Consider the following 9930-nt stretch of genomic DNA (forward strand, 5'->3'; position numbering starts at 1 on the left):
CGTTTGTTCAATATCTATTATTACTGTTAGAGAACTTAACCGGGGAAAATAAGTCATGTATCTTCTGGTTATTGACAAAAGAAGTACATACACCTTGCTAATTATCAAAAATCAGGAGGATCCAAAGCATATTGTTGGAGTTGGTATATTAGTGATTTGTATGTTAGTGACTACAGTGTATGTTAACAAGATCAAGCTAACCCACAGTCTTGTAATATAAAATGAACAATCTTTCTTTTTGTCTTTTCCACAGAAGCAATTCCATATTCACAAACTTATTGGAAAATGTGGACAAATCAATTTGTCTAAAGAAAAAGGTAGTCAAGCTCTATCCTGGCGGAGCTAGCGTAGTCGCTTACCTAAAAGTATAGTACAAATACGAAAAAAGTTCAATATACTTGTCCTCTGGTCTCATGTTCAAAATTGAAGGCATTTCCATTCCCCAGAAGGCTGTGCTATATATTTCCTTAGGGCAATTAGCAGCAACTAATAGATTTTACAAATTGCTATTTATGAACCTTGATATCTTGTTTCTTGTAGCTCCTTCCCAATCAAATCTATGACTAAAAGCAATCATATCTGTCAACCCCTTATCATATCTGACTCCTCCTCAGTAGCACACAATACTCAGAGGGCTGAATGTAAAGTCTGGGGCTACACCTACACCAGTAAATAAAATGAAGTGCAAGCAACACCATGGCTTACCTCCATGAACTCTTTTTTCCACCCCATACCCTGTGCTATTCCTTTCCGTGCCTGAACAGAGAGCTTTTTGGCATGGATATGGAATAAAACTGTTCCTTGGAGCATGTTAGCAATTTAAGAGAATAAATGATTCTGGGTAGTGCATAAGCCCAAGCATGGGCCACACTAAGTGTGCTGATAGACAGGTAGCCCCAGAGTCTAAATTCGGTTCCCTTTCCTGTCCTGAGCATGAGCATAGCCCAAACCAGAGATCACCCTTAGTGAACAGTTTCTGATCTACATCATATTTCTCTGCAGGGATGTGTACAACATTTCCTCCACACAACATTTTCAGTGACTTGTGTTGGATTCAAAATTGTAGTTTATTTACAAGTCACAACCTAGCAAAGATCATTACCTATATTAGAGTAAGATGTGTCTTCACTCCTAACATTTGTAACAATTATGATGAAGTTGTCACAGAAACTGACTTTATTCCTGATGGTAGCTGAACCTGAAAGCAAGAAGCCTTCATGATTTAGACAGGACTGGCAAAAGAAAGACACTAGGGCAGTATATATATTTTTATATATCTTTTATTTTTATGTTATGTCTTTGTGTTATTTCCAACAAGATTTTACTTGCTTCCGAAAAAGAAAAGGTCCTGATTCTGATCTTACTGAACATGCAGGTTCATGCATTGCAATGACATAAAATATCAAGATTATAATTTCCACAGTTTATGTAAGATGATTTCTAGAAATGTTACTGAAAATGGTAAGAGAATTGTAGAACTAAAATTAGCATCTCAAGAAGAACTGCAGAATATACACTAAGAAATCTGAATCCTGTATTACATTCTTAATGTGAATGATGAATGACAAACATTAGCGGAGTTCCAGATAATAGGTTTCTAGACACCATTTACTTCGTGCAAAATATGAACAATCCAACTTATATCCTCTGTCATTCTGGAGAGATGAGACAGTAGAGTTGGTTTAGTTTTATGTATGTTCGTTTGCTGTACAATTTACTGTTGAAAGTTTGAGAGAGACACAGTGAGTCTATGTTCAAGGCATGACAGAGCTGGATCAAGATCTAGCAGTACCTTAAAGTCAAACTGTAGCGTAGAAGGCCATCAAGGGTTGCATAGCCCTAAAAGGGACTTTAGGTGAAATCTCAGTGCCTCACATCCTCTGTACATCTAGCCCCAGGAACAATTCTATCCATCTTCTACAATCTGCATTTTTTTTCTGGGCATGACACCACTTCTCAGTGTTTGGAGGACGCAGTAGGGGTGTTATAACTGCACTAAATGCTAGCTAGCAAAACAGATATGAAACACAAATGACACAGAACTGAGAGAAAAGTAGTTCTTCAGAGGAGATAGGCCACAGGGAAAGCAGAATACACTCTTTATTTCTTAACCTAGTAATGCCTGATCAGCAGGTTGTATCACAGAAAGCAATTACAAAGGCAGTGGGGCTTTATGGATTTTGTTACATTTCTTTTAGTAAAAACAGATTCCTTCCTTTTCTAGTTGCCAAATCACTGCAGACTTTGAATTTCAAGTATTATCTGCCAAACATTCAGAATACACAGGCTCAGATACATATCTCCATAAAACTAACTTTCTATTTTATACTCTGATATTCATAGGGAAAAAAATCAGGACATTTTCAGAAAATTCTGTTTCTGCTATGGGGACCAACCACAGAAAAGCTGAGAAACTCAACAATGATTCCTTTGGACAGAGTCTGCTCTTTGCAAAGGTGAGCATTCAAAAAGACAGCTCATGAACGAGCTCAAATTCGTTATATCTTCAGCAACACTTTCTTTTTTTTTTTAGGGCTTTTTTGGCTGGATTTTCTTGTACTTCTAAGAAGTTCTGAAGATAAGAAAAAATAATAATAATAAGTCTGTATGCAACAGATAGGTGTCTGGGTTTAAAAAAATACTAGGGAATTTTAAATGTTTTATGCTGTTAATATTAACATTAAATTATAATATTAGGAACTTCCCACATAATATTCAGTGCTATGATAGAAAAGATACTCTGTCATTGGAGAGGTCTATTATTATTACAAAAAAGCACATGCAATGTTATGCAGCAGTTCTGAACACACAATTTATTGGCCTTGATTCAGGATAAGATTGAAGCACATACTCACTAGGACAAAGCTTGAAAGCTTTGCTGATTGGCACTTCATTAAATTTGAGGACAAGTGTAGTCTGCTTTTTTCTTTTTAATTCAAGAACTGTGCTATGAAAATTATTTTCTTTTCCTTTAGCTGAATGGAGTAAAAACCAGGTAGAAGCTAGGCTTTCCTAATCCATATAAACCATACATGAAAATATAAGCTTAATTTACACTACATAATCTATCCTAAAACATACAAAGAGAAACATCTGTGAGTATCTTTTTGTCCCTTGCTTTCCTCTCCTTTTTGCTTCCAAATACAATGTTTCAGTTAGGAGTTCTTTAAAAACTACCTGAAAAAATCCTTTGGGGTTGGTGATGATTTGGCAATGCCCTTAGTTCCCCATCTGGTTCAGCCTTTTTTTCCTATCTCAGAGCAGAATCACTAAGGTAACTTTCAATGCCAGACTAATGCTCCCTGAGAGCACTCTGACAGTGCATATGTGACTAAATGATACATCTTACACTTTGCAAATTTCAAACTGTGAGAACTAAAGGGATTTAAGAGTGTTTATCGCCTATTTAGAGCCCTCCTTTTCTGTTTGTTCCCTCTCTCTAACCTTCCTTGCAATCCGTAAACCTATGCAGAATTGATGGATTGCACAATTTTGCTCAGGAGTATATCCATTGTTTTAGGAAAGGAAGAGCTATTTTTCAAAGCACTCATCCAGAAACTTGGCTGAGAGAGGCCCAATCACAATGGTACTCTAGGTCCCTTCGGACACGTCCTTTTTGTTCCAGAAAACAAAAGACACTAGAGAATATTTAGTTTAAAAAACAAACCAAACCAACCAACCAACCAACCAAAACCACCAAAACCCAAAAAAACCCCAATCCCTACATATGGCAAAGAAAAGCAAATCAACATTGGAATATTTTGCTTTTGTGAATAATTATGTTCCTGAATTGGGTGCGACAAGTATGCTGAAGAGAGAAATTGGATGCTTGACTAGCTCCGGGTGCCCTGAATTAATGTCTTATTTCAGTTCGGGAGTGTAGTTCTGAGACAAATCTTCTGATCATCCCCACTTACCAGTCAGATTCACACAGGGAGCAGGCTCTCTGCTCAGCCTGAATTCCTTTCAGATGAAACCAAACCAGAAGATGTGCTCCCAAAGCATGCTCCTCCAACCCCTAAAATATTTAGACCACAGTCTGTAAAGCTGTAAAGCAAACTTCCCCTAAAATGCATATGGTGTGAGTGTCAGATCCTTAGCACACATTCATTTGCTCTCCAAATGCTTCCCTAGTGCTGTACTGATTGCTGCTATGAACCTTACCTCTATGGCCACATTTGAATACAATTTGTGCACACAGTCATGAAATCTATTTGTGCAAATAAGAAAGACTTTTGCCTACGGCTGTTCTGGGAAATCGGATTCAGTGAGTGCTCTTTCTCTGAAACAGTTACTCCCCAAATGCTGCACATCAGTATTTCAAAGCATGTGACAGAGAGACTACAGCTGAGACCAATAAAGACAGAAACTTTGGGATTTTTTATTCTTTAAAATGAAAATTTTAAGACTGGTTTTTTATTTATATAAGAGGATACGTCTAACAAATAAGTGTACTGAGATTTTCAAAAGATGTCATCTTTGTCACAATTTCCACTGTTGTTGTCATACTGGCATGAGTAGCTGCATACTTATAACTATCTACAATTGCAAATGGATGAATGGCATTATCAACAGCCACCAACAACCCATTTGATTAAAAAGAATATTTGCAGAGCCACGTTCACAGTGCTTCCATATGGTAATGCAGGAAATTACTACAAAACCCGATCTAAATCTCCAGAAGCAGTAAAATTCTTGTTTGTTGCCAACACATGTGAACCCAGACATTAGGTACCACAAGAACAGCATTTGGAACAAGTATACGTTTATGAACACGAGAGTGATCAGAGAAAGCAGGATGAATTATTTTATGAAAGCAGCAGTGTCTCATTATGTGAAGAAAGCAGAGTTTGGCATAAACAAGCATTTCTGTGTACAAAACAAATGGAAGATATATGTGTGAGTTGTTTCAAAATTTGAGGTCATGATAGTTGTATGTTGTATTCCAGAATATTTCCAGTTATTCCAGTTATATTTTTGTGAATACAAAAGTATAGTTGTGCTGGTCTTAAAAAAAAAGAAAGTAGGTAAAAAATGGAGCGCTCATTTTCACTGTCTTTGGGAAACACACAGGTAAGAGCTAAAAATAGTTACTAATGAGAAAAGTTTTGTAAAAAGACTATTGCTCCTTGTGAAGAACAGAGATGGCAGACAGAACAGTACAATGACATATCAACGTGCAGAGCTAATCAGGAAGAATTTTTAAGTTGGGAAAATGTCCTAAGAGTGGGAGGAAAAAGTGTTGCTCTGCTGCAGAGATTTCTCAGAGATGTAAAGCCCTAGATTTTTATGCAACAAATTATGGAGCAAGCAGCTAGTATACTGTAGAAATGAACTTGCATTTGTAGGAGGTTGAACAGGAAATAATATAATAATTTTTTTTCAATCCATATACAGTGGACTTTTCCTTGCAGAAATTCATTTTGTAAAACAGATCTATAAAGAGGTCTCTACCATGCTAGTATAGTGAAGTGTTGATCACTGTTCCAGAGCCAGAGCTGCAAAACTCAACAAAGAGTATGGTGTCCAGTATAACCAGGGGGCTGGTTTACAACAGAAGAAATATGGTTCAATGTGACTGGCTTCTCAGCTCTTTTTCAGAAGGATATGCTGAAATTATTTTGGACAAACTACAAAATATGAAGAAAGATCAGAACACTGAAGTACACTTTTAAGGATTCTTTAATTATCTTGTTTCAGACATTTCAAACTCCTGACAAAGACTACTCTGAGAACTGAAAAGTCCCACATTAATATATTCTCCTGACAGGTACTGTAGGCTGAAGTGAGAGATTAAGTTAAATTAACCTATGTTAGCATCTTTGGAATATTGTTGTCTTTTTCCCCAGTGATGTCACTTTATAGAAGCTGATCAAAGTAAAGAATAAACATAGGGTGATTACTCAAACTCTTGTGGTTTCAATGTTAGATTGGAACACAGTTTCAGTGGCAGACACTATATAAGAAACACTGTTGTATACAAACAGTGATTTTATCAAGATGGAGAAGACGACTCCAAAGACTCCAAAGGAGTCCCCAAAGGTCTTCAAAGAAGAAAAAAAATCTTCATATTTTCAGACATATCATCATATCTTCAGATTTGTCTTTTTGATTACACCCTAAGGTTCATCTGATGTAGGCAGGTCCTATATTTAGCCCAGTAGTCTGTAAAATCAATTATACAAGAGTCCAGTCAGACCCTTAGGCACCAGAAAACAAACCAAGTCTGCTCCCTTAGCCTTGCTAGCTGCCATTGTCCTCCATCCCCTCAATTTATTTGGGCTTTATTTACATGGAGGTCTGTCATAGGGAACATGTCACTTTATTGAAGTGATAGTTAATAGATTAAAATGATTAAATGGCATTTTGGTGAAGATGGCTTGGACTGGAATTCATATATGGTGACTGATCAGGATCAGGGTTTGGGAACAGAACTGGTGAAATAACACCATTAAAAATTCTCCAAGGTGACTGGAATTATTAGTTAAGGACTCATATTAAATTCAGTTTTCCCTGATACTGAAAGGCATCAATCTTTAGGTTTTTTGTTTGGTGGGCTTGCAGCTTTTTTCTTGCAACACTTTATTGCTTTTAGGTTAAATACTTGCACTACAATGTCTTAAGTTTGTAATGGCATTCTAGAAGGAGAGCTGTCAGAAAAGCTGGGGCTACTTGCTAGTGCAATGACATGTTTTGTTGAAAAGCCTTTAGGAGTCTGTGGAGGACAATATCACTTGTATCTGTTCTGCTAAGACCATAATTATCTGTGTCCCGCAATATGGTAATTTGTCCTTCAAGGCTCCAGCATGGTAAGTCCTGGTGATGCGTTTCCTCTTAAAACACGGCAATAGTCCAACAGTGGAGAACAAAACCCACCACTTTTTCGAAGACATACTTAGACATAAATAGGACTTTTCAGAAATGCTGCAGAAGACTTAAATGTAAAAAACAATTTAATCATAATCATAAAAAATTATATCCTTTATACTACACGTTAATGATTAGCCAGTCAAAAAAATTACCTTTGCTTCAAAGAAAAAACATAAATTACTTCAATATTTTGGCAATGCTTTTTGAGTACCATGTTTCACTTTGTGAAAATGAGTTTCACATCAACAAAACGTTTATCACGGATCCACCAGGACTGATTCCGTATTGGTGATTTACACTTTTATATGAGACAAATTGTTGCCATCTCACTTTTCATAAATATATGTAGATTTAACACTTTACGAGATAATTTTTCAGGTGATGTTTCAATTGGTCATGCAATGATATTATTAGCCCTGGAGGTATTTAAAAGATGTGTAGATGTGGCACTTAGGGACATCGCTTAGTGGTGGACTTGGCAGTGCTAGGTTAACAGTTGGACTAGATGATCTTAAGGGTGTCTTCCAACCTAAATGATTCTATGATTCTATTGCCATAATGGCTTTGCAAAGGCAATCATTCTAAATGCTCCTTTCTGGAATTTCACTCTGACAGGAGTCTTCACAGTTGGGATTATTTGGTTCAGGTTAAAAAAGAAAAAAAAACAAACATTTTTCTCTTTGGATTCATTCCATGTGGAACAAATTTTGCTCATGAGGTCAGAGTAGAAGGACAACTGTGGATTGCAGACAGATCACTACGTGCAGTGTGGTACAGCAGCCCTGCTGATGGGGTGCAGAGGCAGGTTGGAGACCCCTGCTAAAGTGGTACACAGCTGAGGAAGCAGCATCAGAGGCTTTGCAGATGGAGTATTAGAGATCATGACAATGGCCACAGGAGTATTGCAGGAGCTGATTGCAATGCAGGTCCTCTACAGTGACCTCCACAAGGCTATTTTACCGTACTTGGGGAAAAAAAAAAAATTCACTCTTCATTTGTATTGAATAAGATGGAGCTTTTTAATTTCTGATTCTCCAGATTTTCTATGTTCATTGTTTAAAATTGGTCACCCAGCACCAGCATATTTATAAAAACTGATTAATCACATCAATCTAGCAGCTGGCTTATTTATGAGGTTTGTCTGTGATTTACAAGATAGGAAATTAAACTTGGCATAATGAGTAAAATTTGATTGTTACTATTCCAATCATTAATTGTATTTCGCTTGTAATTTCATACTGTCAAAAATATATTCCAGTTTGTAATTAGTTTAATAGCTTTTGTTTATTCCATCATATTGTTTCCTCTTAATTTTAAATCAACAAAAGCTTTTTTTTGTTGCCTTTTATAAGAGAATGTTTAAATTTCCTAATCTGAAGACTATAATTTCATGATAGAATTACGATTACAATGCTGATAATCCTTCCCAAGGAAGTGCTGAATTATTTCGGGTGGATTGAATCAAGTGTTCTGGAAGAAAAACTGAGGACAGAGAATACAGTATTACTTACTTGATATTTTGGCATCAATATGGACTTCAGTTACTTATTCTGACCTGGATTCTCAAACAGTCCTACAGATGCAAAACATGCCTGCTCACATATGGCCTGGATATTCCATATGCAGAAAGAGAAATTTAAATATATAACCAGTTCCACACACAAGTACACTTCCTACATACATCTGCAGTTACTTATCTCTAATGACATCGGTCTAAATCTACTTAGAAAATCACTTACCTTCTCACGTTGCCTATGCAAGCATAGGAAAATGCAGCTATAAATGTCCCTTACCCCAGTAGTTTGGACACATGATATGGCACTTCTCATCTATTTTCCCACATTTTTTTTCCACCTCAATATGAAGTACAACTCTGTTCCTTTAAGAGACAAAATATTTTTCATACAAATATCACACAAAAGCAAAATATTAAGGATACTTTATGAAGCCCCATCTTTAAAACGTAAGTGAAATTGGACAGGTTACAAAAAATTCTGCAAAAATATTGACAAATATTTCAGCCTGTATGATATTAAAATTAATCCAGGGGAGCAGAATAAATTAGGATAGGAGCTTGATTATTATTGTCTGATAATTATTTATATTACATAATCTGTTATGTATAGGTGCCCTTAACACTTTTTAAGTATTCATCCCAGCACCTCCAGCAGCTAACATTTTATAAGAAAGGGCAATCCCAAAGATTAAGTATTTTTACAATGGTTTAATTCCAGTGAAAAGAAATACAGTCTATGCTATTGTATGTCAAATGTTCATACCGAGTTAGGGTTCTAGCACTTCTGAGATACCTCCGTCCTGGAAAGTTCATCCATTTCTTCCCCTCCTGCTCTGTGAGCTGTTTCTATAAAAGATATTGCTTCACCCTATAAACTCACCTTCTCTCTCTAAATAACTTACAGGTACATGCTGGATCTTATTTATTTCCTTTTTTATAGCAGAAAATATATATGAAAAACTTGGTTTTGCAAATTTAGCTTTATCCTGGATTAAACTAGTTAAAAATAATTTTCAAGCAGGCCCATTGCAAATACAAAGCCTTATCACTTAGCCCACAAAGCAGCACAATCTTTCCTGAAAAAACATATAATTTTTAATATAAGAAAGTAGCATTCATATCACAGAACACAAATTATTGGAAATAAAAAGACAGTCAAACATGTACAAAGGAACTCCTACCTTCTACATGTTTAACATATGTTAAGTCTGCCCTTTTGGGCCTCTCAGCTTGGGTCTATTTAGCTACAGGTTAAATATTGCCTTCTTGATTTGGGAGTTTTGATGAAAACTGTCTTGGTCTTTATGCATACCCTCGAAGTTTTAGAACATTTTCCTATGCCCTGCATGGGCTTGTGCAACTCGTGAGCAAAATGTGAGTGTTTCTTGCAGTACAAACCAACCATAAGGAGTAGTTAATGGGTTTTTACACAGTGTTTGAGATATTGAGAAGCAGGGAAAACTTACTCAGGTAGTTGCTATTGCTTATTGTATGTAAATACCTTAGCGCAAGGTATTAAATACAACTTTTGAAGTTATCATCCA

The sequence above is a fragment of the Ciconia boyciana genome, chromosome 2 (assembly GCF_034638445.1).
Source record: "Ciconia boyciana chromosome 2, ASM3463844v1, whole genome shotgun sequence".
Lineage (NCBI taxonomy): Eukaryota > Metazoa > Chordata > Aves > Ciconiiformes > Ciconiidae > Ciconia > Ciconia boyciana.